Genomic DNA, 26,644 nt, shown 5'->3' on the forward strand with positions numbered 1-26,644 from the left:
GCCAGCCGGGGAGTGAGATTTTCGCAGCAGCCCAATCAGCAACGGACACCAGAGTAGTGCAACCAGCGCTGCTTGAGGGGAGGTCTTCTGCGAATCTGAACGGGACTCAGGAATAATTTTCAATGGCCTCGCAGGCCTTAAAGGTATTACCCCAAGATATTGTTTCCAAGTTATCCCGCCGGGAGATCTTATCTCAGTCACCTCCATTAGCAAGTGGTATAACTAAACCTGCTGTTGTGAAATTAGAGTCACTTTGGGACATGGTCTACAGCACTCATTCTTCCATGCAGGCTATGATTCATGAAAATGCTAATGATATTAAAGTTATTTCCCAAGCTGTTCTGATTCAAGCACAGGAGACTGCACAACAGTCCTCTAAGATAGGAAATATGGACTCAAGAAATGGGGACTTTGGAAGCAGCCTTAGTTAAAGATAATAATTTCCTTCACAAGCACCTGGAAAACCAGGTTAGAAGACTTAATCTAAGGTTTCTCAATTTCCCCAAGTCTCCACTAATTTCTCCTTTGGATATGGTGAAAAAATATGAGTGAGATTCTGGGGATGGATAAGGAATCATTACCTCCTATTACACATGCTCAGTACATCTGGAGCCTTAAGGGGAGGAATGGAGAGCCCCCCTTACCAGTAGTGGGAGAAGTTATGAACCTTACTTTTTTCCTGGAAAACTCACTGGAACTTATTACCCATAGGACAACTATGCTGGTCACCTTTGTCTTGGAGCCAGACCAGAATGTTGTTTTAAGACTTTCACTAAGACACTTTGATAAACTGTTTATGGGTTCAAAAGTCAGTCTTTCCTGATCTCTCTAGGCAGACACAGGTGAGGCGCAGGGCCTTTTTAGCCCTGCGCCCCAGAGTCGAGGCCACGGGAGCAAGTTTTGTATTGCGTTTTCCTTGTATTTGTAATATAGTGCTAGAGGGTAAACAATATCAATTCATGGAGTCTAAACAGCTTATTGATTTTCTTGATGCAAGAATGGAAGTGAGTGTTGTATGTCCTTCCTGAATAGCAGGCTGGAGGTTGACCTAAGAGGTGGCAGATGTAAGTTTTCTTTTTCTTTTCGTTTGGTTTTCTAAAAATCTTGGAATCCTATTTCTTTTTTGGTGGACGAAGGTGATATTTGTCTATTTTCCTTTTTTATCTATTACTGATTTATGTAAATTTAATGTGTATTTCAGTGTCTCAATGTGTTTGAGATTAATAAAAAATTTGGAAAAAAAAATTGATTGACAGTGTCAAAAGCGGCGGACAGGTCAAGGAGGATGAGGATGGAGTAGTGACCTTTGGATTTAGCAAGGAACAGGTCATTACAGACTTTAGTGAGTGCCGTTTCTGTCGAGTGTAGAGGGCGAAAACTGGATTGAAGCGGATCGAGGATGGCAAGGCAGCAGCTGTGAACAGGTATCTTGGAGAGGAAGGGTAGGAGGGAGATGGGGCGGTAGTTGGAATGACAGGTAGGGTCTAGTGATGGTTTTTTGAGGAGTGGTGTGACTACAGCATGCTTGAAGATATCAGGGACAGTTGCTGTGGAGAGAGAAAGGTTGAGGATATGACAGATGGGGGGGGGGGGGGTGATAGTAGGAGAGATGGGGCCATCTTATCCCGCTATTCGAATTGAGGGCAAATCAATTCTCATAGTGCCGGACCTAGCCAAGACAACAGCAAGGAAGAGGAAAGCTTTCCTAGATATGAGGCCAAAGTTAAAATCGCTTGGTGCACGTTTTGGCCTACAATATCTTGCTCGAATGACTGTAACGCTTCATAACAGTATTAAGTCCTTCGATTCACCAGACCTGTTACAGATGCACTTGGATCAACTGCAGACGCAAGGAATGTCTGTATGAGATTAACTAAACTGATAAGTTTTTCCTTCATTATGTGTTAATGATTTATGATATCTGTAGCATCGTTATAAAAGATGTAAAATGTTTTCTTTCCTTTTCAATACTTGAATTCTAAAGTATATGTTTATGACTTGAACATTTGACCAAAATGTTAAATATCAGAACACCCATCTTTAAGGTTTATGCAGAAGTTTACTTCCTAATGTTGCATATAGTGCCGTCTCCTTTTTCTCTATACTTGAATTTTATAGTACAAGTTCAAGATTTGAATATCTGATTAAAGTGCCAAACATCAGATCGCACATTTCAACAGATTTTGTAAATGTCTATTTTCTAATGTTGCATATAATGCTGTTACCTTTTTTTTCTATACTTGAATTTCAACAATGCAAGTTCATGATTTGAATATCTGATTAAAGTGTTAAATATCAGATCATACATCTTAAGGATTTCACAGATCTTTATTCCCCAATATTGCATACAGATATTTTCTTTAGATCAAAGTTTGCTTATAAATGCATTGTTGTAACAGTTTAAAATGAAAAATTATTTCATGTTGGTGGGAATTATACCCTTTGCCTCCCCCTTTCCTGTCTTTCTTAGTCAGAGACATTAATCCCACTTACTTACCTTTCTGATTTGACTGAACTACACTTTAGTAGTTCTATAAGTCTTTAATTCAATTGATTATGCATAGAGAAGTGTTTTCCTTCTACATTCTTCACTATTATCTGAACAGAGGTACATTATATGCAGATCATCTTAATAACATGTGCTTGACTCAAAATGGCTGACAACCTTTCTAGTCCAGCCCTAAAAACTGTATCCTGGTGTCACGTCTGTGGTCGTGACCACCCTCAGACTTACCCTATTTCTGGGAATCAGTGTCTGTGCTGGTTTCTGTCTACTTCTGAGTTGGCTCTGTTTCTGTCTCTGGGTGCTGGCCACTTCCAGCATGGCGCTGATTGCCTCAGTATACTGCACCTGTGTGGGTTTAACATCTCTGTGCTTCAGTATACTGTTCCTGAGTTAGCTCTGTCTCTGTGGGCTGGCTGCTCTAATTGCTTCACTACTCTACACTTGTGTGTATTGGGCCTCTCTGTACTTCAGTGGGCTGTTCCTGAGGTAGCTCTGTCTCAGGCTGGGTGGGCTGGCTGCTTCCAGCCTGACACTAATTACCTCACTAGACTACACCTGTGTGGGTTAGGTCTCTCTGGGCTTCTGTATGCTCCCTGCCTGTGGCCTGAAGGGGTGACCTCATCTGTCAGGGCCTTCTTAAGGAACTGGTGTTCTAGTCTTCAGTGCCTTTGTATTGCCAATGCCTCCGCAGTGCCTTAGGTCCCGAGGTTAGTGTGCTGTTTGCACGGCTTTCCTTGTCTTTTCTTGTGGGCTTCCTGCCCTTCTGCTTTGCTAGTTACTTTCACCTGTGGGCCTTGCCTTCTGGCTCAGGGTATTATTGATCGTAGGCTTTCTGCCTAGTCTACTACTTACCTGTGGGCTTCTTGCTTTCCTGCTCAGGGTATTATTACTCTGTGGGCTTTCAGCCCTTCTGTGTTTATTGTTCTGTGGGCTTCCAGCTCTTCTGTGCCCATTGCTCTGAGGGCCTCCAGTCTATCTGTGTAAATCACTTTTATCTGTGGGCTTCTAGGCCTTCTGGGTGTATTACTGCGGCCTGGGGGTTTCCAGCCCTTCTGTGGGCTTCTAGCCTTTCTGGGTGTATTACTGCGGCCTGGGGGTTTCCAGCCCTTCTGTGGGCTTCCAGCCTTTCTGGGTGTATCATCCTCGATCCGCTTCAATCTGGCTTTCGCCCACTTCACTCGACAGAAACGGCATTATCCAAAGTCTGTTATGACCTGTTCCTCGCCAAATGCAAAGGTCATTACTCCATCCTCATTCTCCTCGACCTATCCACCGCTTTTGACACTGTCAATCACAACTTACTTCTGGACACACTGTCCTCTTTTGGGTTCCAGGGTTCTGTCCTCTCCTGGTTCTCCTCTTATCTCTCTCATCGTACTTTCAGAGTACACTCTCATGGTTCTTCCTCCACCCCTATCCTGCTCTCTGTTGGAGTCCCTCAGGGTTCTGTCCTTGGATCCCTCTATCTACACCTCTTCCCTGGGCTCCCTGATCTCATCTCATGGCTTCCAGTATCATCTTTATGCTGACGACACCCAGCTTTATCTCTCCACACCTGACATCACTGCGGAAACCCATGCGGCCTGCTTATCCGACATTGCTGCCTGGATGTCCAACTGCCACCTGAAACTGAACATGGCCAAGACCGAACTTTTTGTCTTCCCACCCAAACCCACTTCTCCTCTACCTCCACTCTCTATTTCGGTTGATAACACCCTCATTGTCCCCGTCTCATCTGTCCGCAACCTCGGTGTCATCTTCGACTCCTCCCTCTCCTTCTCTGCGCACATCCAGCAGATAGCCAAGACCTGTCGCTTCTTCCTCTATAACATTAACAAAATCTGCCCTTTCCTCTCTAAGCACACCACCCAAACTCTCATCCACTCCCTCGTTACCTCCCGCCTTGACTACTGCAACCTACTCCTCACTGGTCTCCCACTTCTCACTGGTCTCCCACTTAGCCACCTATCCCCCCTTCAGTCCGTTCAGAACTCTGCTGCACGTCTTGTCTTCCACCTGAACCGATACACTCATACCACCCCTCTCCTCAAGTCACTTCATTGGCTTCCGATCAGGTACCGCATTCAATTCAAGCTTCTGCTACTAACCTACAAATGTACTCGATCTGCACCCCCTCCTTACCTCTGAACCCTCATCTCCCCTAACGTTCCTATCCGTAACCTCCGCTCTTAAGACAAATCCCTCCTTTCAGTACCCTTCTCCACCACCGCCAACTCCAGACTCCGCCCTTTTTGCCTCGCCTCACCCCACGCGTGGAACAAACTCCCCGAGCCCATACGCCAGGCCCCCTCCCTGCCCATCTTCAAATCTCTGCTTAAAGCCCACCTCTTCAATGTCGCCTTCGGCACCTAACCTCTACACCTCTGCCCAGAAAATCTAGACTGCCCAACTTGACATTTCGTTCTTTAGATTGTAAGCTCCTTTGAGCAGGGACCGTCCTTCTTTGTTTATTTTGTACAGTGCTGCGTAACCCTAGTAGTGCTCTAGAAATGTTTAGTAGTAGTATCTCTCTGACCTGTAGGCTTTTAGCCTTTCTGTGTATATTCTCTGTGGGCTTCTAGCCTTTCTGTTATCCCTGTGCAGTGGCTCTGCTCCCTGTCTGAGGTTGGTTAGCGGCTGATGCTGCAGCCATTTCTCTCCTTTCTATCTGTTAGCTACTGTAGCTCCAGTCTAACCCTTCCTCTGGCAAGCGTATCTGTCATTTCCCTTCCCTTGAGCTTAGCTTGTATGTAGCTCCTGTGTCCTCTTTCCTGCCAAGCTAAGCTTCCATGGACACCCTGCCTGCCTAGTGTTTGGGTGAACCCGGATCCAGTCAAGCTGTGCCAGTTTCTTGAATCCTGTGTGAGAAGCCTGTATTGAGTATCCTGTATCCTGCTTCTCAAGCCTGAACCCTGCTGTAGGACGTTGTTCCTGGATTCTTTGTTGCTTTCCTCTTCAGCTCCAGCCCAGCCACTCCAGTCCTGTCTACTTCAGTCCTTCTTAGGGTTGCCTGTCTCCTGTTGGGTGGTTTTGCCTGCTGCTGCCACCTCTGTGACAGCGGCCCAAGGGCTCACATTTCCCCAAGAGACCTGACACCTGGAATGTAAACAGCTTAAAACACCCTGTTAAACGCAAGAAAATATTTTCACGTTTAAGAAAATTCAGACCATCTATAATTTTCCTGCAAGAAGCACACACTCCCAGTCTAAATAAGCTGATATCATCATACAAATGGATATCACAATCTATAGACGCCCCCTCAATAGGAAGGAGAAATGGAGTTTCAATGCTTTTTCATAAAGATCTTCAAGTCAACATACTTGATCAATTAGCAGATGAAGAGGGGCGCTGGCTAATTGTAAAAACATAATTTTCCACACAGCAGCTACTTTTGGTATATGCACCAAATGCAGACACTCCAGATTGTTTTTATAATTTATCCCATACAATCTCTTTATTTGATCCACTTCCACTTCTTATTGCCAGAGACTTTAACCTCCCTTTTGATAAATGGTTAGATAGAAGTTCTAGTATTGTTAAGCCTACAACCAATGCCGCTATCACATTACACTCATTAATTACACAATGTAATCTAATAGACCCATGGAGAGCAAATTTCCCGGACACAAGAGACTATACACACTTCTCCCCGCCTCACAACAGTTTTTCTAGAATTGACTATTTCTTAATCTCTGACAATCTGCTCACATCATTCACGGAGGTCATAATACACCCGATTGTTCTGTCTGATCATGCTCCTATTTCTTTAAATATTTCCTCCATACAACAACCATGTGCTAAATCGCCCATATGGCGCTTAAACGCCAATCTCCTGAAAGAAGAAAAAACTAAATCCCGAATCTCAAATTTTATATCTGAATTTCTTCAAAACAATTCAACAGAAACAATATCACTGCTAACTATATGGGAGGCTTTTAAAGCTCCACTACGAGGGGAAATCAACTCTATAGAAGCTTTTAAAAAGAAAGAGCAAACTAAAGCACTTAGAAACGTAGGAAAGCAAATTAAAGAATGTGAAAATAAATTCATTATCTCACAAGATAAACAAATTTTAAATAAGCTTTACCAACTCAAATATGAATACAATAAAATTGCTACTGACATGGCAAAACAGAAGATATTCCAAACTAAATCCCAATACTATGATGGAGACGACAAGAGTGGCAAAATATTAGCCAACTATCTCAAAAGTAAGAAATCTAAAATACAAATCCCAGCTATCAGAAATAAGAATAAAAATGTAACCTCTAACTCTAAAATATTAAAGCTGTTGCTTCTTATTAGGCTGAGCTCTGGTTTTGCTTCTTATTGCTGTCCGTTGCCATGTTGTGAGCTCTTATGTATTTCTGTCCTGAACACCAATAAAAGAAATTAAACTTAAAGCTGTTTCATCAATTCTATAGCAAACTATACTTATCAGAAACAGATGGAGACACTGACAGAATAAACACCTTTCTGTCTCAGCTTGATTGCCCACAATGGACTCCCTCAGACAATAAGACTTTCTCGAAACCATTTAATGTAGAAGAACTTTTACAAGCTCTAAATGATCTTCCCTCCCAAAAAGCACCTGGACCTGACGGTATTCCTACTGAATTTTATAAAGTATTTTAAAATTCTATCTCTAACACCCTCGTACAAATGTACAACGCACTAGATCCCATAACTGTATCAACCAGTAGATTCTCAGAAGCTATCATCACAGTAATTCCTAGGCCTATTAAAGATCCTCATCTGGTACAAAATTATAGATTCATCTCTCTCCTTAACACAGACTATAAAATCTATGCAAAAATTATCGCTAATAGGCTAAAATATGTAATTAGTAAAGTGATTTCTCCCAATCAAATAGGTTTTATGCCAAATAGACTAATATCAGATAATTCAAGACTATTCTTTCAGCTATCACATATTGCCAAATCTCAGGACTGCCCTATTATAGCTATGTCACTAGATGCAGAGAAAGCCTTCGCTAGGGTAGAATGGCATTATTTATTTACAGTTCTTGAATGGTTCGGAGCATCATCAGACTTTATATCTAAAATTAAGACATTATATTCAAAGCCTACAGCCAAAATTATTGCTAATAATCATCTATCAGAAACAATAAACTTAAAAAGAGGTACAAGACAAGGGTGCCCTTTATCACCATACTTATTTAATTTAGCATTAGAGCCACTCATCCAAGCTATTAATGCACAGGTTAACATTACAGGAATACTATACAAGAATACACAATTTAAAATATCTGCATATGCAGATGATATATTGTTATATATATCTAATCCAGAGACCTCTCTCCCTCCACTATTTTCTCTAATTCAATCCTTCTCTATAATTTCGAGTTATAAAATTAATCAAACTGAGATCATGTGATGCAGTGAGCAGTCAGGCAGCATAGAGCCGTAGCTCCGGGACGACTCGACCCCTGAGGCACCACAACAGCAGAAAATCCAATCGCCTACTTACAAAAAGAAGACTAGCCATCGAGGAGTGTATGGACAAGTTCCTAGAGAGAACGCCCCAAGCGATGGCCCAAAAGACGACGCAAAGAGAGGCGTCTAAGCTGACGAGCGGAGACCCCAAAATGGCGGAGCCTGCTCCTGAAACGGCACAGCTGTTTACGGACTCGCAACTCGAACAGCTCACTGCGGCGGTGGTAAAAACGATGGGGTCACACTGGGATACACTTACCGCACAATTGGACACACTTCAGGTGGGAGTGGACGGCTTAGGAATCTGCACAGGAGACCTAGAAGCGAGAGTTTCAGCATTGGAGGATGAGTCACGGGGACAGGCCCCAGATATAACCCGCCTTAACTTGCAAGTCGCAGATCTAATGGCAAAGGTGGAAGGCCTTGAAAACCGCTCGCGGCGGGCGGAACAACATAAGAATTGTGGGGCTAGTAGAGAGAATACCGGACCAGAATTTGGCGCACTGGCTAGAGGAGTGGCTGGCTAAGGAGATGGCACTAACAGATTCGACAGGCCCGATAGTGGTGGAAAGAGCGCACCGCGTGGGGTGGAAGAATGACAATCGAGGCCGCCCTAGGGTGGTGGTAGCCAAAATCCTCAATTATAAACATAAGATTGAGATTTTGCAGGGATTTCGATTGAAACGAGAAACATTGCAATGCGAGGGCCAGAAAATATTGATTTTTCAGGATTTCTCACAGGCAGTGCAAGAGCAGTGCTGGCAATTCCACTCAGTGTGCTCGGAGTTGGGGCAGAAAAAGGTTACGTTTATGCTCTCTTTCCCGGCAATATTGAGAATCTTAACTCAAGGAACTTGGCATAACTTCAAATCAGCGGAAGCAGCGCGGGCCTTCCTTGTGGACAGGGGTCTCCTGGACATAAATGCTGGCATATAAAAGATGGTAGGGAGTGTGAATGTATGTGTTTAATAATGATGAAGGAGGTGATGGAGGAGAAAGATGAGAGAACACGGACGAGAGGGGATCCAAGATGGCGACGGTTTGACTCGCGCCAATGGACGCGCTCCGAGTTTGTGGACTAGCAGACCTGGAAAGAGCTACATTACCCGTCGCTGAGATGGGGAAGCGACGAGGGAAAGTCAGGGATACTCCCTCTGACCCTGGCGGTAAACCTCTGCTCTCACAGTGGACGCTCGAACACTTTGGAATAGCGTCCGGAGCCAAGTTGACTTCTACTCCTGCAGCTGGTGTCAGCGTCTCGGCACTGACCGACAGTGGCGACGGGGCTTCCTTTAGCCCTGTTTTTCGTGCAGCGCCCCCTCAACCAGGAAGAGAGAGCCTCCAGGCGAGTCCTGCAGCTTCAACCCAAGGTGGTGAGGGGAGCGAGCAGGGAGGGAACTTGCTGGCAGCAGAAGGAACAACCGCTGAACGAAGGATTGTCCCAGAGAAGAAAACAGCTCCTGTTGTGGATTCTACAATCGTGAGTACTCTGGAACAAGTAGTTCAAGCGTCTCCCCTGGTTTTTGATGAAGGGAAGTTTAAAAAAACCTGCTGTAGTGACCTTAGAGTCACTTTGGGACCTGAATTCCACAACTCTCTTAACCTTGCAATCTACTATTTCAAAGAATACTGAAACTATCAAAGTTTTGGCTGAGTCTGCACTTAAGCAATTGCAAATTAATGAGGTTCATACGGATGAAGTAAAAAAACCTCTCTGAAACAGTTGTAAAAATGAATCTTTTGGAACAAACATTGGTTAAAGAAAGGAACTTTGCTTCTAGACGCATGGAGTATCTGGAAAATCAATGTAAGAGACTTAACCTGCGTTTTATAAACTTTCCAAAATTACCAATTCTTTCCCCTGTGCAAATGGTTAAGAAATATCTAGTTGATATTTTGGGAATGGCCGAGAATTCATTGCCACCAATTACGAGGGCATATTATATTCAGATAGCTGGGCAAGATCCAGAAAAATTAAATTCTCAAAGTGCAATGAATTTGACGGCTTTCCTGGAATCTTCTTTGGAGGTGGTCATGCAAAGGACTACTTTGCTGGTGACTTTCGCTTTAGAACTAGATAGAGATGCAGTGCTCAGACTTTCCTTTAAGACACTTAAATTCTTTATTTCTGGGTTCAAAAGTAAAGGTTTTCCCAGACTTGCCTAGGGTAATTGCCCTGGGAGCAAACTTTCTTTTGAAATTTCCTTGTGTGTGTAGGATTCTACTCCACACTAATATCAATTTTTTGAACCCAAACAGTTGGATATTTTCTTAAAAGGCAAAGAGAGTATTATTGTGAAAATTTAGACCCGAATGTAACACTGTATAGCAGCTTGGAATAAGTCAACAAGGCACAGCGCGGTCTTTGATTTGATTTAATAGAATGTCTGTAAGCTTGATACTTATAGTTTGATTATTTTTCCTAATTCTTGGATCATTTTCCTTTAATTTGTGGACAATAGAAGTTTTCTTTATTTCCTTACTTCTTTTTTTTTTTTTTACTTAATTATATTTCACGCATTGTGTATTATTATTCTTGATTGAATACTATGTTTATTAAAATGTCTATAAATAAAAATAATAAAAAAAGAGAGTACACGGACATAGGCGATAGGGGGTCGGGGTCCTAGCATCAGCACAGATCTCGTATATTTTCACGAGCACTAGATGCTGGTGAAGGTAGATTGGGGTACGGAGAGGGAAGGGGGCAGGGAAGGGGAAGGGAAAGATTAAGAATAGTCCGATAACATTGGGGAACTGTAGTAGGCTAGGGAGAAGGAGCGTCCAGACCGCTGGGGCGGAGAAAGGAGGTGACCAACAGCGGAGGGGTAGGAGACATAATTCAAGAAGGTGTCCACACATGAGGGGCAGGAGAGCAGAAGGGATATCCCACAAAAATTGGAAATGCCAGTATGTATAGTAAGTTGGAATGTGGGGGGGGGGGAGGGGGGATCACATCGCCAATAAAGCGTTCAAAGATATTAACGGCCCTGCAGAGACATAAAGCAGACATAGCCTGTCTGCAGGAAACCCGGTTGACCGATCTTGAACATCAGAAATTACAAAGGGCCTGGGTAGGAGAGGTATTTGCAAACTCAACGCAAGGGAGAAGGGGAGGGGTAGCGGTACTTTTTCGAAGGGGGGTACCATACAGGGCCTCCTTGGTAGCGAAATGAGATCAAGAAAATTACATGTTTCTAAATATCTGGTTGCAAGGACTAGAGTTTCATTTATTAGTGATCTATGGGCCAAATAAGCAAGATTTAAGATATTACCAGTAGTTGATACAACTATGCATGCAACGACAGGGGAAACTGCTTATACTGTTAGGGGACTTTAATTTAGTGATGGACACGCAGACTGTACAAGTCCCACTTTACAACATTATGCAGGCTGCAGAGCTCAAGCACTCCCCTTGATATCTAAGACACTGGACTTGGTAGGTACCTGGCGCGCCCTACATCCCACTGAGAAAGATTACACGCACAGATCAAGAGCACATGGGACGCAGGCTAGGCTAGACTACATATTGATCACTAGGGCGTTATTTAGTAATGTGTGTTCGGCATTTATTAGTGATCTATGGGCCAAATAAGCAAGATTTAAAATATTACCAGTAGTTGATACAACTATGCATGCAACGACAGGGGAAACTGCTTATACTGTTAGGGGACTTTAATTTAGTGATGGACGCGCAGACTGTACAAGTCCCACTTTACAACATTATGCAGGCTGCAGAGCTCAAGCACTCCCCTTGATATCTAAGACTCTGGACTTGGTAGATACCTGGCGCGCCCTACATCCCACTGAGAAAGATTACACGCACAGATCAAGAGCACATGGGACGCAGGCTAGACTACATATTGATCACTAGGGTGTTATTTAGTAATGTGTGTTCGGCAGTAATTGGGCTAGAGGAGGTGTCGGACCACACACTAATATGGATAGATCTGGAGACAGGGGTGGGCGAGGAAGGGGGCCGAAATTGGAGGTTTCTATCATACCTACATGGGGATGCTGCTTTCCGAGCATTTATACACAAACAATGGGAGAATTATAGGTTGAATAATGAAGGGCAGGGAACCATGTTAGTGTTAAATTGGGATGCCTCCAAGGCGGTGCTGAGGGGAGACATCATTGCCTATACTAGTGCAAAGAAAAAACGCACATCGGCAAGTATTTTACAATTAGAAACACAACTAAAAAAAGCAAAACAAAGATATATTAGATGCCCCTCGCGAGCAGCAAATGAGAGTTTAAAAGCAACGCAGGTAGCGCTCATTACACTACTTCATGAAAAAGAGACACACTCCCTATTTTATCGCAGATACAAACTGTATAGATATGGGAATTGGGCGGGGAAAATGTTGGCACGGGTAATCAAAAACTGGAGTGGGTCCAGAACAATAGACGCTATAAAAGACACCAAGGGAACCCTAACAAATAATCCAAAAGAAATAGCACACATCCTCACAATGTATTTTGCTACTCTATACACTAAGGAAGAGGTAGCAGGGAACAGGGACCTGCCACAATATTTAAAACAAACAGCTCCCCAGGCTGACTGTGCAGGAATTGGATAGTTTAAATGCTCCATTGAAGGTAACAGAATTACAGGCAGCCATAAAGTCGTTAAAATACCATAAGGCCCCTGGGCCAGATGGGTACACTGGAGAATATTACAAATTGTTACCACCAATAGCGTCGGGAGCCCTGATGGCATACTATGAGGACACGATAGAACGAGGTTCCTTCCCAGCCTACGCGAACACTGCCCTAATAACACTCATACCCAAGTCAGATAAACCGAAAGAGCAAGCAGCGTCATACAGGCCCATATCCCTTCTTAATGTAGACACGAAATTGATAGCAAAAATAATGGCGGAGCGCCTGGCACCAATCCTCCCAAGATTGATTGGGGAAGAGCAGGTTGGCTTCATGAGAGGCAGACAAGCGGCTTCAAACGTTAGGGGATTACTACTGGCCACGGCACAGTGCCAAGAAGGAAAAGAGCCCGCTTTTATATTAAGCCTGGATGCCGAAAAGGCTTTCGAAAGGGTGGGCTGGGAGTATTTGTTTCGCACTTTGGAGCACATAGGATTTCGAGGCTGGTACTATACGGCCTTACAAACATTATATCATAAGCCAACAGCGGCACTCCAAGTAAATGATGATACTGCTTGATGTTGACACTGCTAATGTTGATACCGCTTGATGCTAAGACTGTTTAATGCGGACACTACTTGAAAATGCACTTACTTACTGCTAATGCTCACATTGCTTGATGTTGACACTGCCTAGTGTTGATACTGATTGATGTTCATACAAAATTTCATCCACTAACACCCAGGCACAACCAAACACCACAAACCATAGTAACATGAACACTAACAAACTGCTCATGATAATTTACTTCCTCCCCCTAATCTACCATGCATGGACTACTCCTAACATAAACAACAATCTACCCACAGCACACAAACCCTACAGACAACCCAATCACAACTCACTAGACCAAAAGAACAACAACCATCAAACCGAACATTACCACTCAATCCAAATGGGATACGTAAATGCCAGATTAGTAGTAAATAAACCAGAGATCATAACAGATTGGATCACCACAGACAACCTGGACCTCCTATTAATCTCTGAAATCTGGATTCACGACCTTAAAGACCCCCTAATCTTAGATTTTTGCCCACCAGGATACAAAATCACTGACTGGACAAGAAACCGAAAAAGAGGCGGAGGAATAGCCATAATATACAAATCCAATTTCATCATCACAGTCACAGCAGAATCCATTCTGCCACAACTTGAAATTGCCTCGATAAGAATCAATCACCCAAATTTGCAGGAACACCTCAACGCAGTCCTACTCTACAGACCACCAGGCAACTGGCAAGACTCCCAAACACACTTTATGGACTTTATCTCGAACACTTGCGTCTCTACCTGAAATCTTATCATAATAGGAGATATCAACCTGCTACTTGAAGACCTCACCTCTACAAGCACCCAAGAATGCAAAGAGTTCCTACAACTGTGGGATCTTCACGAACCAAACATGCAACCGACTCACAATAAAGGACACACACTAGACATTATCACATACAAATTCGACCCTGATTCAAACCTTATACTAACAGATACAAAATGGACACCCGCACCGTGGTCAGACCACTATAAAGCATACATCTCCCTCTAATAACGAACGAAAGACTCAACTAACAAACAAGAACGAAAAACTTACACCACGAGAGGAAAAATAGACCCGATAGTTTTCTGGCAACAGATCTACCACAAGGGATGGACAGTAAAGGCAGATACATACCAATTCCTCCTAGAATGGGACGATAGATGCAGAACAATATTAGACAATATTGCCCCAACTCAAACCAGAACCTCACACAGAAAGAACTCAATACCATGGTTCAATGAAGAATTGAAAAAACTCAAACACAAGTTAGAAGGTTAGAACGAGCGTGGAACAAAAAGAAAGATGAACCCACACTTAACGCCTAGAAACAACTTTGAAGACAATATAAATATACCATAAGACAAACTAAAAGATTATATTACAAAACAAAAATTGGACCAAACTACAAGGACACACACAAACTCTTCCAACTCGTGAATAAACTACTAGATATTACACCAGTCACAACCGATAGCGCACATACACCAGGAGCAGACAATCTCGTGAGATACTTCAAAGAGAAAATCGAACAATTGTGACTTAAAATACCTGTAGTACCACCGACTATGCTGAACTCCTTGATTGTCTAGATCCAGACCCTGGTGTACATGCAGCAGACAGAACGTGGACCAACTTCGAGACATTTCGGAGGATATCATCTCCCAAACGCTCAAAAGATTTGCCAAATCTAATTGCAAACTAGACATATGCCCAAACAGCCTTATGATATCTGCCCCTCAGCAATTTATGACAGACCTAACGAGTCACCTGAACTATATGTTACAAAATGGACTCTTCCCGAAGGAGAAAGGAAACATTCTACTCACCCCCATACCCAAAGATGCAAAGAAAAGTGCTAGTGAACTAACCAACAGCAGGCCAGTAGCAAACCAAACTAACGGAAAGGATGGTGACCAAACAACTCACAAACTACTTAAACAAATTCTCATGGATACCTGAATGCAGAGTTCCACAGGGATCCCCCCTCTCACCGACTCTATTCAACTTAATGATGATACCCTTGGCCAAATTACTAGCAAACCAAAACCTCAACCCATACATATACGCAGATGATGTAATGACCTACATCCCATTTAAACAAGATCTAACGGAAATTTCTAATGACATCAACTAAAGTCTACAGATCATGCATACATGGGCGGATGCATTTAAGCTAAAACTCAATGCAGAAAAAACCCAATGCCTAGTACTCACCTCTCAACATAACAAGAACAAATTCACCACCATTAACACACCAAAACTGAATCTCCCAATCTCGGACACCCTAAAAATTCTTGGAGTTACCATTGATCGACACCTAACACTTTAGAATCATGCAAAAAACACAACCAAGAAGATGTTCCACTCAATGTGGAAATTAAAAACAGTAAGACCTTTCTTCCCAAGGACCATCTTCTGCAACCTGGTACAATCAATGGTACTCAGTCATCTAGACTACTGCAACGCACTCTACGCTGGCTGCAGAGAGCAAATAATCAAGAAACTTCAGACAGCCCAGAACACTGCAGCTAGACTCATATTCGGTAAAACAAAATATGAAAGTGCTGAACTGCTACGAGAAAAGCTACACTGGCTCCCACTTAAAGAACGCATCACGTTCAAAATATGCTCCCTAGTTCACAAAATCATTCACGGAGACGCACCAGCCTACATGCCAGACCTGATAGACTTACCACCCAGGAATGCTAAAAAATCATCCCGCACATTCCTAACCTTCACTTCCCCAACTGTAAAGGTCTAAAATACAAACTAACGCATGCGCCAACCTTTTCATACCTGAGCACACAATTCTGGAACGCGCTGCCGTGCAACTTAAAAATGATTCTTGAATTAACTAACTTCCGCAAACTACTGAAGACCTATTGTTCAAATTGTGAGTTCAATTGGATAAAATAATAATAAGCATACAAAAGATACAGTAAACATTTTTCTTTTTATTCAACTGTCACTATTATGACAGTGCTATGTAATCATGTTACATAGGAAGCAAGTATGCATCAAGCACAGAGATGAAGTTGCTTGCTAACAATTTTTCTGTCCTTACTTATATACAGAATATTTTGGCTGTTCTTTACTTAAACTTTGTACACCCTAATTGCTCACATCTGTGTCTGTGTCCTGTTAATTTTCCCTTATCTTTAGCCTTGCTTTTTCTTCTTAACCACAAGTCAGCATTTCTGCTATCAGACATTGTCTGTTTCTAATCTCATCTGTCAGACCAGGCTTGTGTTTGCACAGCTCAGTTTTCCACTGACTATTGTATGTGCACATTCCTTTTCAAGGTTATGCCTTCTCAGCTTTTCTGTATTTTTCCTTCTTACTTCTACACAAACCTCCCTTTGAACACTGTTTTACAGTGTTCACCACACTATAGTTCTATTAGCATGTTTGAGCCAGATTAGGATATGGCATTTCTCATCACTCCTTCTATCTGGGCCGTCATAGCTAAAGAACATTTTCTTTCAAGTGTTTTTATTCCTCGTCCTTCCTTTACTGCATTTGTGGTTAGAAGTTTTAAGCATATTACCTTTCCTTTCTACACTTCCCTTTGTTGTACTCTACTGTACATTACGTTTGTCATGTTGTGCATATTATTAATTTTTATTTCTTTCCTTTTCCATTTTCTACAAGTTAGAAAACATATTACTAGTACTATACTATACTAACTAATAACACTACTAACAATGGGTGTGCTATCCTATTCAGAAATTTATTAGCTGAAGGTAAATGTCCAGTCAGTCATTTATTAGGCTCTCATTTCGCCTTTTCAGGAACTCATTACTTTCAATAGTCTCCTTGTTTCTTGTTATTAAACAAATTGTTTGTGGTTTCTGAAAAACTTTCAAATCCTGAGCGGAACATAGTAAATGTACAATAAGTGTTTTCTTTATTTATTATTAAACACTGTTCTCTAATGGTACTCTCTCTTAGACATGCTTTTCCACGGGTGGTTTATCTTGTTGTCTAGTTGTACGGTGGGGTTTTTATTGTCCAACTTCCCACTACCTCATTGCCGTGTCAGTGATGTGGCTGGTGTGTAGGTCCAAACATCATTCATTAACCATAAAATGTACCACGACAATACTCCAGATGAGTGCCTTTTCAATCACTCAGTACCAATGACACGTCTTATGTCGGATAAATGTACACAGGTAGTATGATCACTTAATCGTGCAGCAGTATGGGTGAGTTCTTTTATTTCAAATGGTCCGACGTAGATTGGATCTTTCCAAGTCTTGTGTGTGAAGTTTTTCCTCAAGACTTTCTGACCTATTGAGAACTGAGAACAAAAAGTCATGTTAGGCAGTCGTTTTGAATCTCTTATTGCCATGTCTCTGGTCAAATTTATTATTGGATTAATTTGATTCCAGTAACTTGTCACACCTTCAGTCGATTGATCTATATTTGATACAGGTATCCCTCTGGGATCGCGTCCTGTATGTAACTGAAAAGGTGAAATTTGCAATTTTGAACTTGGATGACTTCTTAATTGTAACAGCGCAATTGGCAATACATCTAACCAGGTGTATTGTTTTTCATTATTTTTATTTAGAGCCTTCAAAAGAACTCTAAGTTTTGTTTTGATCAGACCATTGTAGCGTTCCACTAGGCCATTTGAAGTAGGCCTATATACTGCCACTTGTCTATGCAGTATACCACAAAGTTGAGTCATATCTTTTACCAAAGCATTAACAAAATGACTACCATTGTCCGTGACCAACTTCTTTGGGCACCCGTGTGCTGGTAGAATATGATGTAAAAATGAATCAATTACTACCTGTGCCCACCCATTTTGTAAAGGCATCCACCCATACTAACAGATACCTTTTACTTTTTACCGGTATTACCATATCTGTGAAGTCCAAATGCCATTCTACTCCGGGTCCCGTTGGAATTGGAATGGATCCAGGAGAAATAACTGGACCTCGATGTACTATATTTTTGGAACAAACTAAACAGTTTAATACAATTCTTGTGGCATAAGAAAGCATATTTGGATGCCAAAATGAGACTTCCATAGCTTTACTCATGTCAGACGCTGGTAAGTGCAATGTCACATGCCAATTATACAAATTATTTATCAATTCAGAAATAGAAATACATATCTTTCCACTCGGGTGTATCCATTTAGTTTTTCCTGCATCCATTTTAAATCAAGTAATCAAAACAGGGCCTCTATGTAGGCCTCAGGGCATAAATGATAATGATTCACTCAATATCTGGTCAAACCCTTAACAAAATGCCATTAGCTTACTTCTATACTCAAATTTCATGCTTCTTTTGATAGGTAATACAGAATAAAATGAATTGCTATTCTGTGGCCTATCCCCAAACAGTATAGTCCTGTAGAAACACTCCCACATATATCCACTTCCACAACCCTTCTATCTAACTTACAAGTGTACTTTCGTAGCACATAATCATGTACTCCTGCCATGTGGTTATTCACACTATTCACACAACTTGCACATTGGCAGTATATCTTTTACAAGCTTCAAACATCTCAGTAACCTTTCAATGAATGGGAACTTGCTTCCATCTTCTTCATAATGTGATTCCCTATGATTTAAAACTTACATTTAGATCTTTATCATGGTACACCTCACCTCTCTGGACAACCAGGTTTAAGCGTCCAGCTAAAATCATGACATATGATTTATGGAGAAAAGTTAGAACAAGGATGATGTCAGCACGTAGGCAGGTGCCTAGAAATGTTCTATAGCAGCACAAAGCATTCTCATTCAAGGTACATTAACAACTTCTTAATCTGAGCATTCAGCTAAATTCCTTTACCCTGGAGAGGGCAATATCTCTGGAGTCCCAATTGCCTAAAGTAACACAGAGATATATTTATCACAAGCATGATGAATTAAACACATTAAGTAGTTTAGTAGACAAACGGTTCTTTGCATAAATCACATTATTAAAACAAAAGTCTGTAATTGTGAGTCTTATCTGTCTGCCCTAGTCTAGACCGCAAGCTCCTCTGGGCAGGGACTGTCTTCTTTTTTTTTTTTTTTTTCTTTCTTTCCCAAAGCAACTTGTGCATGTAATACACACAAAGATCAGCAGAGGGAGCAAGTCATCAATAAAAGAAAGAAGAGTGACATCATAAGCAAACAACTGAACACTGAAAATCCACATGAAACCTAAAACTTATCTCTCTGAAATCTCAATTACCTGTGGTACAGAACATACACGTGGAATATGTCACTAGACAAACATTTATTGTACAAATCTTAATGAGGTAGATACAGGGAATAGGCAAGAAATAGTCTGCAAATCTCATGAATAACTTAGGAATTTGCATTCCTCCCCTGCAGTGGAGGAAAACAAATTTAGTGCAATACAATTAAGCAGCTGTGATTTGTACTGCCTACGAGACTCATAAGGTTTGCAAAAAAGGCAAATGAATCATGGCTACAGGCAGCTGAGTTTTAAAATCCAATGTTTTAGCTTTTGGAGTGTGGGATACCTTCTGTGGTTTTCTTTACATTCTTTAGGGACTATAAATCTCACAGTAAATTACAACAGATGCACCGTGCTTTGAACCCAAGTGCAGCATGGAGCTATAAATTAAATCTAATGTAATAAAAGAGAAACAAAGTGAGGCAACCCAGGCAGTTGCCTAGAAGGGCACTGGGATAGCACAAAATCCTGGTATACAAGGTATATAAAATTTGTAATAACTACACAATCCAAAACTCAGCTAAATAATTCCTATTTATTTATTTATTTATTTTAAACATCAGAAAATGCCGTCATGCACCTTTCAGTAAATCACAAAGTTGAAAGTTAACATAGCAGCACAGCTGGAGGAAAAAAACTATCAAGGCTACATTCCTGAAGGGAGGCTTTGTATTTAACCTCCGTAATACTATACCCATAAGACTTAAAGAAAAGCATGAATTATCATACCCTTTTTAACAACCAGATTCAAGAAAGATAAACAACATTATCCCCAGCAACGAAATCCTGGTGCTGCATATACAAAGCTTGTACCGTCTGCTGTAGAAGAGACAGGAACCTCAATATCAATATTAATATTAGCCATTTTACAACAAATACAATAATATTGTAAATAGTAACAAAGAATAAAAAGAAGAAAGAAATGAAAAAGGATCACAACAAACAGGGTCAAAAAATACAGAAAAGTATGCAGTATGACGTCAATATACTCACCACCTAAGCAGATACCTCGGATCAAGTAATTGCAACGAACCTCTCACAAGCTGGCCAGTATTGCAAGACCGGGGCGTTGTTAGTCAATCACCGAAACAGGCATCGGGGGTCCCGCTTTTCTCACAAAAAACCAAGCAGTCCCCGTCTACGAATCAGAAGATTGCAGAGCACCTCTCACGAGCTGATCAGTATCGTAAGACCGATGCACCGTTGATCAATCAACCAAAAACAGATAACTTGTCAGCAGTCCTGCCGCTGACTCCTCACACGGGGCACCAATTTGTTCAAATTGTGAGTTCAATTGGATAAAATAATAAGCATACAAAAGATACAGTAAACATTTTTCTTTTTATTCAACTGTCACTATTATGACAGTGCTATGTAATCATGTTACATAGGAAGCAAGTATGCATCAAGCACAGAGATGAAGTTGCTTGCTAACAATTTTTCTGTCCTTACTTATATACAGAATATTTTGGCTGTTCTTTACTTAAACTTTGTACACCCTAATTGCTCACATCTGTGTCTGTGTCCTGTTAATTTTCCCTTATCTTTAGCCTTGCTTTTTCTTCTTAACCACAAGTCAGCATTTCTGCTATCAGACATTGTCTGTTTCTAATCTCATCTGTCAGACCAGGCTTGTGTTTGCACAGCTCAGTTTTCCACTGACTATTGTATGTGCACATTCCTTTTCAAGGTTATGCCTTCTCAGCTTTTCTGTATTTTTCCTTCTTACTTCTACACACTATCTCTTTAACAAGGTATACCAAAAAGATCAACAAATGTGAACTCCTCCACATACATCCAGAATTGCCTTATAATACGTGCTTGTCATACTACTATCATGTTTTATCATTATAATGTGAACCAAGATCCTTCTGTAATACTAAATGTCTATTTTCTTATATATTTCCACCATTCATGATGTATTGTAAGCCACATTGAGCCTGTAAAGAGGTGGGAAAATGTGGGATACAAATGCAATAAATAAATAAATAAATGGAATTAGAGGCCAAGAGTTCCCTATTCAGAGAGGAACGAGGCAGGGGTGCCCGCTGTCCCCCCTGTTATTTATACTTTCTTCGGAACCTTTACTTAAGCGTATAAACGGGGAAAGGGTTGTGACAGGAGTGGAAATGGCAGGAAAACAAAACAAAGTGTGGGCGTATGCAGATGATATATCAGTAGTGGTGATACATCCTCCTCGCGCGCTGAAAGTGTTGGTGGAGGTCTTAGAGAAATATAAATCTTTCTCCGGGTTCAAGCTAAACTTTGGCAAATCACAGGCCCTGCCAATAGTGGCGGATGCCCAGCGGTCTGGACAGGGGGTACTCCCCGTGAAGTGGGCGGAGGGCAGTATAAGATATTTAGGAGTGCAGATCACCTCAGAGCTAATGTAGATATACGCAAGGAATGTACAGCGTCTTTTAAGAGAAACACAGCAACGTTTACTCGGGTGGGAGTCCCTACCAATAACTTTATTAGGGAGAATAGCTATGTATAACATGTTTATTGTGCCGCGGTGGCTGTATGTGTTCCAGTTGCTACCCCTATATCTAAAAAGAAAGGATGAACAAAAACTGAACAAAATGTTAAAAGACTTTTCTCTGGAGGGGAAAGAGAGCAAGACTCTGCAAGTTTTGCAAGCACCAATAGAATATGGTGGAGCAGGATTAACAAGCATGCGGAATATAACAGTGGCATGAGGCACATTAATGATTGGTTCCGGTCGAAAACAGACTTTTCCAACACACAGATGGAATTACACTTTCTATCAAAGGTGCACTTCAGTAACTGCCTGCATGCAGCAGGAAGCGACATACCAACAATCCTAAAAACGACAGGAATCATGACCACTGCCAAGGTGGTATAGAAATGGATATACCGGTTACATAAATTTTCAGCAAAAGTGACACCATACCTGACAATTTGTGGAAATCCAGCGTTTCCACCAGGAAATATATACTCAGCCTTCTCTAGATGGCGGAGAGAGGGAATAGTATACTTGCTACAGGTACTGACACAAGAAGAAAAACTTAAAACTTTCCAAGAACCGCAAACTGAATATCGTATCTTGCCCAGAGACTCCTTCCACTGCGCCCAGCTTAAGCACTATGTTAATTCACTACCGTGGTATGATCTGGCAGAGGATGTGCAGATCGAGCTTGCTGCAGCCTACTCGCTAGAGGCACAAGAGAAAGTGCCATTGACATTCCATCACAGGCATATTAAAGATACGGCACTAGATTTGAACTATTTGCGGGTGTGGAAGGCATGGAAAGATGACATCCAGCTCTCATTAACAATAGAGCAGCTGAAAGAGCACATCTTGTCAATCCAGAAACATTCGGTATTTGCGGTGCACTGGGAAGTACAGTACAAATTTGCACTTCGAGCTTAAGTGGCTCCCGGCGGGCGTTCCATATGGGAGCGTCGCCGTGGGGGGATTGCCTCAAGTGCGGGTCGGAGGGGGCCACAATGGGACATATGACATGGACATGTTACAGCGTTGGTAAGTTTTGGAAAGAGGTGCTGCAACAGATTTTGACTTTGTGGAAAGCAAGAGGATGCCATGACTCAGCAGTTTTGTTTGGGAGGGTGAATTTGCTGGCACCCATACTAAGAGGCATGAAAAGCTTCGTACGGAAGTCGATCATTGTGGCGAAGCAAACGATCCTAGCAGAGTGGACAACTAGGAATAGCCCTACAGTACAGAACTGGAGACTAAGGATGATCCAACTCTCGTGGCTGGAGAGAATGGGAATGAGAGATCTCTCGTCGGAATTTGGAGAAAAATTACAAAATTGCTGGAACCCATTCTGGAATACATTGACCCCGGCGGCGAGGAGCCGCCTAATAAACAGATAGATACAGAGATTGGGGACAGATACTGTAGTTAGCAGAGTGAAGGGGGGAGGGGAAGGTAATAGGGGGAGTAGGACAGAGAGGGAGGGGGGTCAAGAGGTGGGATGGGTTGGGAAGGCTTGGGAGCGGGGGGGGGGGGAGAGGGAGGGAAAGAAAAATTTGTAATGTGCTGGCAGAGCTGGTAATGTATTTGATGTACCTGGTTATAGCAAGTAATAATTGTATATTCCAAGGAGTTGTTAATAAAAATGAGTTAAACATAAAATTAATCAAACTAAAACAGAAGTTCTGCCACTTAACATACATATGCAGTACCTAACCTTATACAACCATTTAATTTAGGTTGGTCTTCTAAGAAACTCAGATATCTAGGTATAGATCTACACTACACAGCACAAGATACTATTAAACATAATGGTGAAAATATACTTAAATTCCTTCAAGATCTTTTATTAAAGTGGCATTCCCTGCATATATCCTGGTGGGGTAGAATAGAGACCATTAAAATGATGGTTGCCCCTAAAATAAATTTCATATTAAGTATGATCCCAATACTATTCCAGAGTTCATTCTATAAACAGGTAGAAAGACTATTAATCTCTTTTCTCTGGAAATCTAAAATGCCAAGAATATCACTTAAAAAACTCAAAGCTCCCAAAGAGAAATTTGGTTTATTGTTCCCAGACTTCCTACTTTACCGCAAAGCATTTATTATACAGGAAGGCTGCTACTGGTTCTCTCACAAAACAGACACCTATTTGGCTTCAATTAGAGCAACTTATAACCTCTCCAATTCCATTATGCACAACAATTTATATGACTCTAGCCTAGTTCGAAAGAGATAATTTAGTTATGCTTAATACTCGAAAGTGTCTGTCAAACTTTGATAACTTACTGGAACATACTATACTCTCCTTTCTCCAAATACCAATATGGAATAACCCCAAACTTCGTATTGATAAAAAAAAAAAACATTTTTCTGGAAAAATTGGGCTAGATGTGGCGAAACACCCAGGCTGGGTGGTCCTGGTGGGTCCAGACTGGCCCAGACGCCCTTGGTATGCGGACCTGATCCGGCTTCCCGTAGACAGTCTGCTGCGGCTTCCAGCGAAGCGGGGCCTCTTACCTCAGGGTCCTGTGTTGATGAAGGATCCCTCCCCCTTTGGTCTTACGGCCTGGCTCTTGAGTGCAAGCAGCTGAAGAAGAAGGGCTTCTCGGACAAGGTCATCGCCACTATGCTGAGAGTACGGAAGCGCTCTACTTCTACGTACACCAGGGTATGGCGTACCTTTGTATCATGGTGCGAGGCAGGATCCCTGTCGCCCTTCACGGCGCCAATTGCTTCAGTGTTGGCGTTCCTGCAAGAAGGTCTGGAGAAAGGCCTGTCGCTCAGCTCTCTTAAGGTTCCAGGTAGCGGCTCTAGCTTGCTTCAGGAGTGCCTGAAGGGTGCTTCCCTGGCTTCTCAGCCAGATGTGGTGCGTTTTCTCAAAGGGGTTAATCACCTATGCCCTCCTCTGCACTCGATAGTGTCTACGTGGAATCTCAATCTGGTGCTGCGGGCTTTGCAGAAGCCGCCCTTTGAGCCATTATCGCGGCTGTCTCTGAAGGACCTGACGTTGAAAGCGGTCTTTTTGGTGGCAATCGCTTCAGCCAGAAGGGTTTCCGAACTCCAGGCGCTCTCGTGTTGAGAGCCATTCCTGCGGTTCACGGAGGCAGGGGTGTCTATTCATCCAGTGCCTTCCTTCCTGCCCAAGATTGTTTCTCACTTCCATGTGAAATTTTTAAATTTTTTTTATTTTTGTTACATTTGTACCCCGCGTTTTCCCACTCATGAAAGGCTCAATGCAGCTTACTTGGGGCAATGGAGGGTTAAGTGACTTGCCCAGAGTCACAAGGAGCTGCCTGTGCCTGAAGTGGGAATTGAACTCAGTTTCTCAGTTCCCCAGGACGAAAGTCCACCACCCTAACCACTAGGCCACTCCTCCTTTGTCTACCCTCCTTCCGTAGGGAGGATTATTCAGAGGAGTATCGTGCTCTCAGATGCCTGGATGTTACACGAGTTATCATCAGATACTTGGAAGTGACCAACAATTTCCGGAAGTCGGATCACCTGTTCGTGCTGTTCGCGGGCCCCCATAGGGGTCTGCAGGCCTCTAAACCTACCGTGGCACGTTGGGTCAAGGAAACGATTGCAGCGGCTTATGTGGCCGCAGGGAAGGTGCCGCCTATCCAGCTGAAGGCTCATTCTACTGGAGCACAGGCGGCTTCGATGGCAGAGTCCCGGTCCGTTTCCTTGGAGGAGATTTGCAGATCGGTGACTTGGGTGTTGGCTCATACCTTCTCACGGCATTATCGCTTGGACATGGCAGCACGGGCCAAGGCCCAGTTTGGAGCTTCAGCGTTGCGTTCTGGGATTTCCATGTCCCGCCCTGGGAGAGTACTGCTTGGGTACATCCCACCAGTCTATGGATTGATCTGCTTGATGATATGGAAGGTAAAATTATGTATCATACCTGATAATTTTCTTTCCATTAATCATAGCAGATCAATCCATAGTCCCTCCCAGATATCTGTACTGTTTGTTCTAGTTCAGTTATATTTCAGGTTCAAGTTTAGACTTCAGTTCCTGTTCAGGAGGACTTCGAGTTCAAGTTCTTCCACTTGGATTTCCCTGGAGTTGGGACGACTTTGTGTTACAGTGAGCTGCTGCTTCTTTCCCCCCGTTTTGACGGTGGTTGGATTCATAACTAAATTATGCCAGTGCTCCCTCCCGCTTCGTGCGGTAGTAGGGTAGCTTTGTTTCCCTCTCGCTTTGGCGGTGATGGGTTAAGCCAGCTCCTCCCGCGGTTGCGGTAGCAGGACATGCCAGTTCCCCCCGCGTCGGTGGGTGTGGGTGCCCCCCCCCCCCCCCCCCGCTTCAGCGGTGTGTCCCTTTGTGGGTGTAATTCTCTATGTTTGGTGATTCCTGCGGATGGAGCTTTGATATCGACTATACTGAGGATTTCCTGGTAGCACATGACCACATATAGAGAGGCAAAAGATTGCTCTCTATCTCCACCTGCTGGTAGATGGACACAACCCACCAATCTATGGATTGATCTGCTATGATTAATGGAAAGAAAATTATCAGGTATGATACATAATTTTACCCTCTCTTTTCAATACAAACATCATTCCTCCCTAAAAGAAATATGGGAGATAGATACCAATCATACAATATCAGACACAAATCACTCCAGAATTTTGAAGTCTCTAATTAGACCATTAGCATCGGCTAATATCAAGCAATCTATGTACTTTCTTTACCATAGGGCAATATGGACCCCAATGAAAATGCACAGTGCGCAACTGGTGGCCTCCAACTTATGCTGGCACTGTCAAACACATATTGGAACATTTATACACATGATG

At 42.4% G+C, this 26,644-nt stretch overlaps 1 protein-coding gene and 1 long non-coding RNA gene across 3 annotated transcripts in view; one reads left to right on the plus strand and one right to left on the minus strand.

Moving 5' to 3' along the window:
* The window catches only part of LOC115459528 (endoplasmic reticulum-Golgi intermediate compartment protein 2-like), a 405,254-nt gene that overhangs the window by 160,008 nt on the left and 218,602 nt on the right, over positions 1–26,644 (plus strand). The window lies entirely within an intron of this gene.
* Positions 16,100–21,107, minus strand: LOC115459530. Of its 2 annotated transcripts, none has more exons than XR_003940293.1 (2): positions 20,369–21,107; positions 16,100–17,465 (listed from the first exon to the last, which is right to left on the minus strand). It is a non-coding gene; the product is annotated as an uncharacterized LOC115459530 (long non-coding RNA). The 2 variants fall into 2 exon arrangements; XR_003940292.1 differs by lacking the exon at positions 20,369–21,107 and adding an exon at positions 18,025–18,613.

Source organism: Microcaecilia unicolor, unplaced genomic scaffold (genome assembly GCF_901765095.1).
Source record: "Microcaecilia unicolor unplaced genomic scaffold, aMicUni1.1, whole genome shotgun sequence".
Lineage (NCBI taxonomy): Eukaryota > Metazoa > Chordata > Amphibia > Gymnophiona > Siphonopidae > Microcaecilia > Microcaecilia unicolor.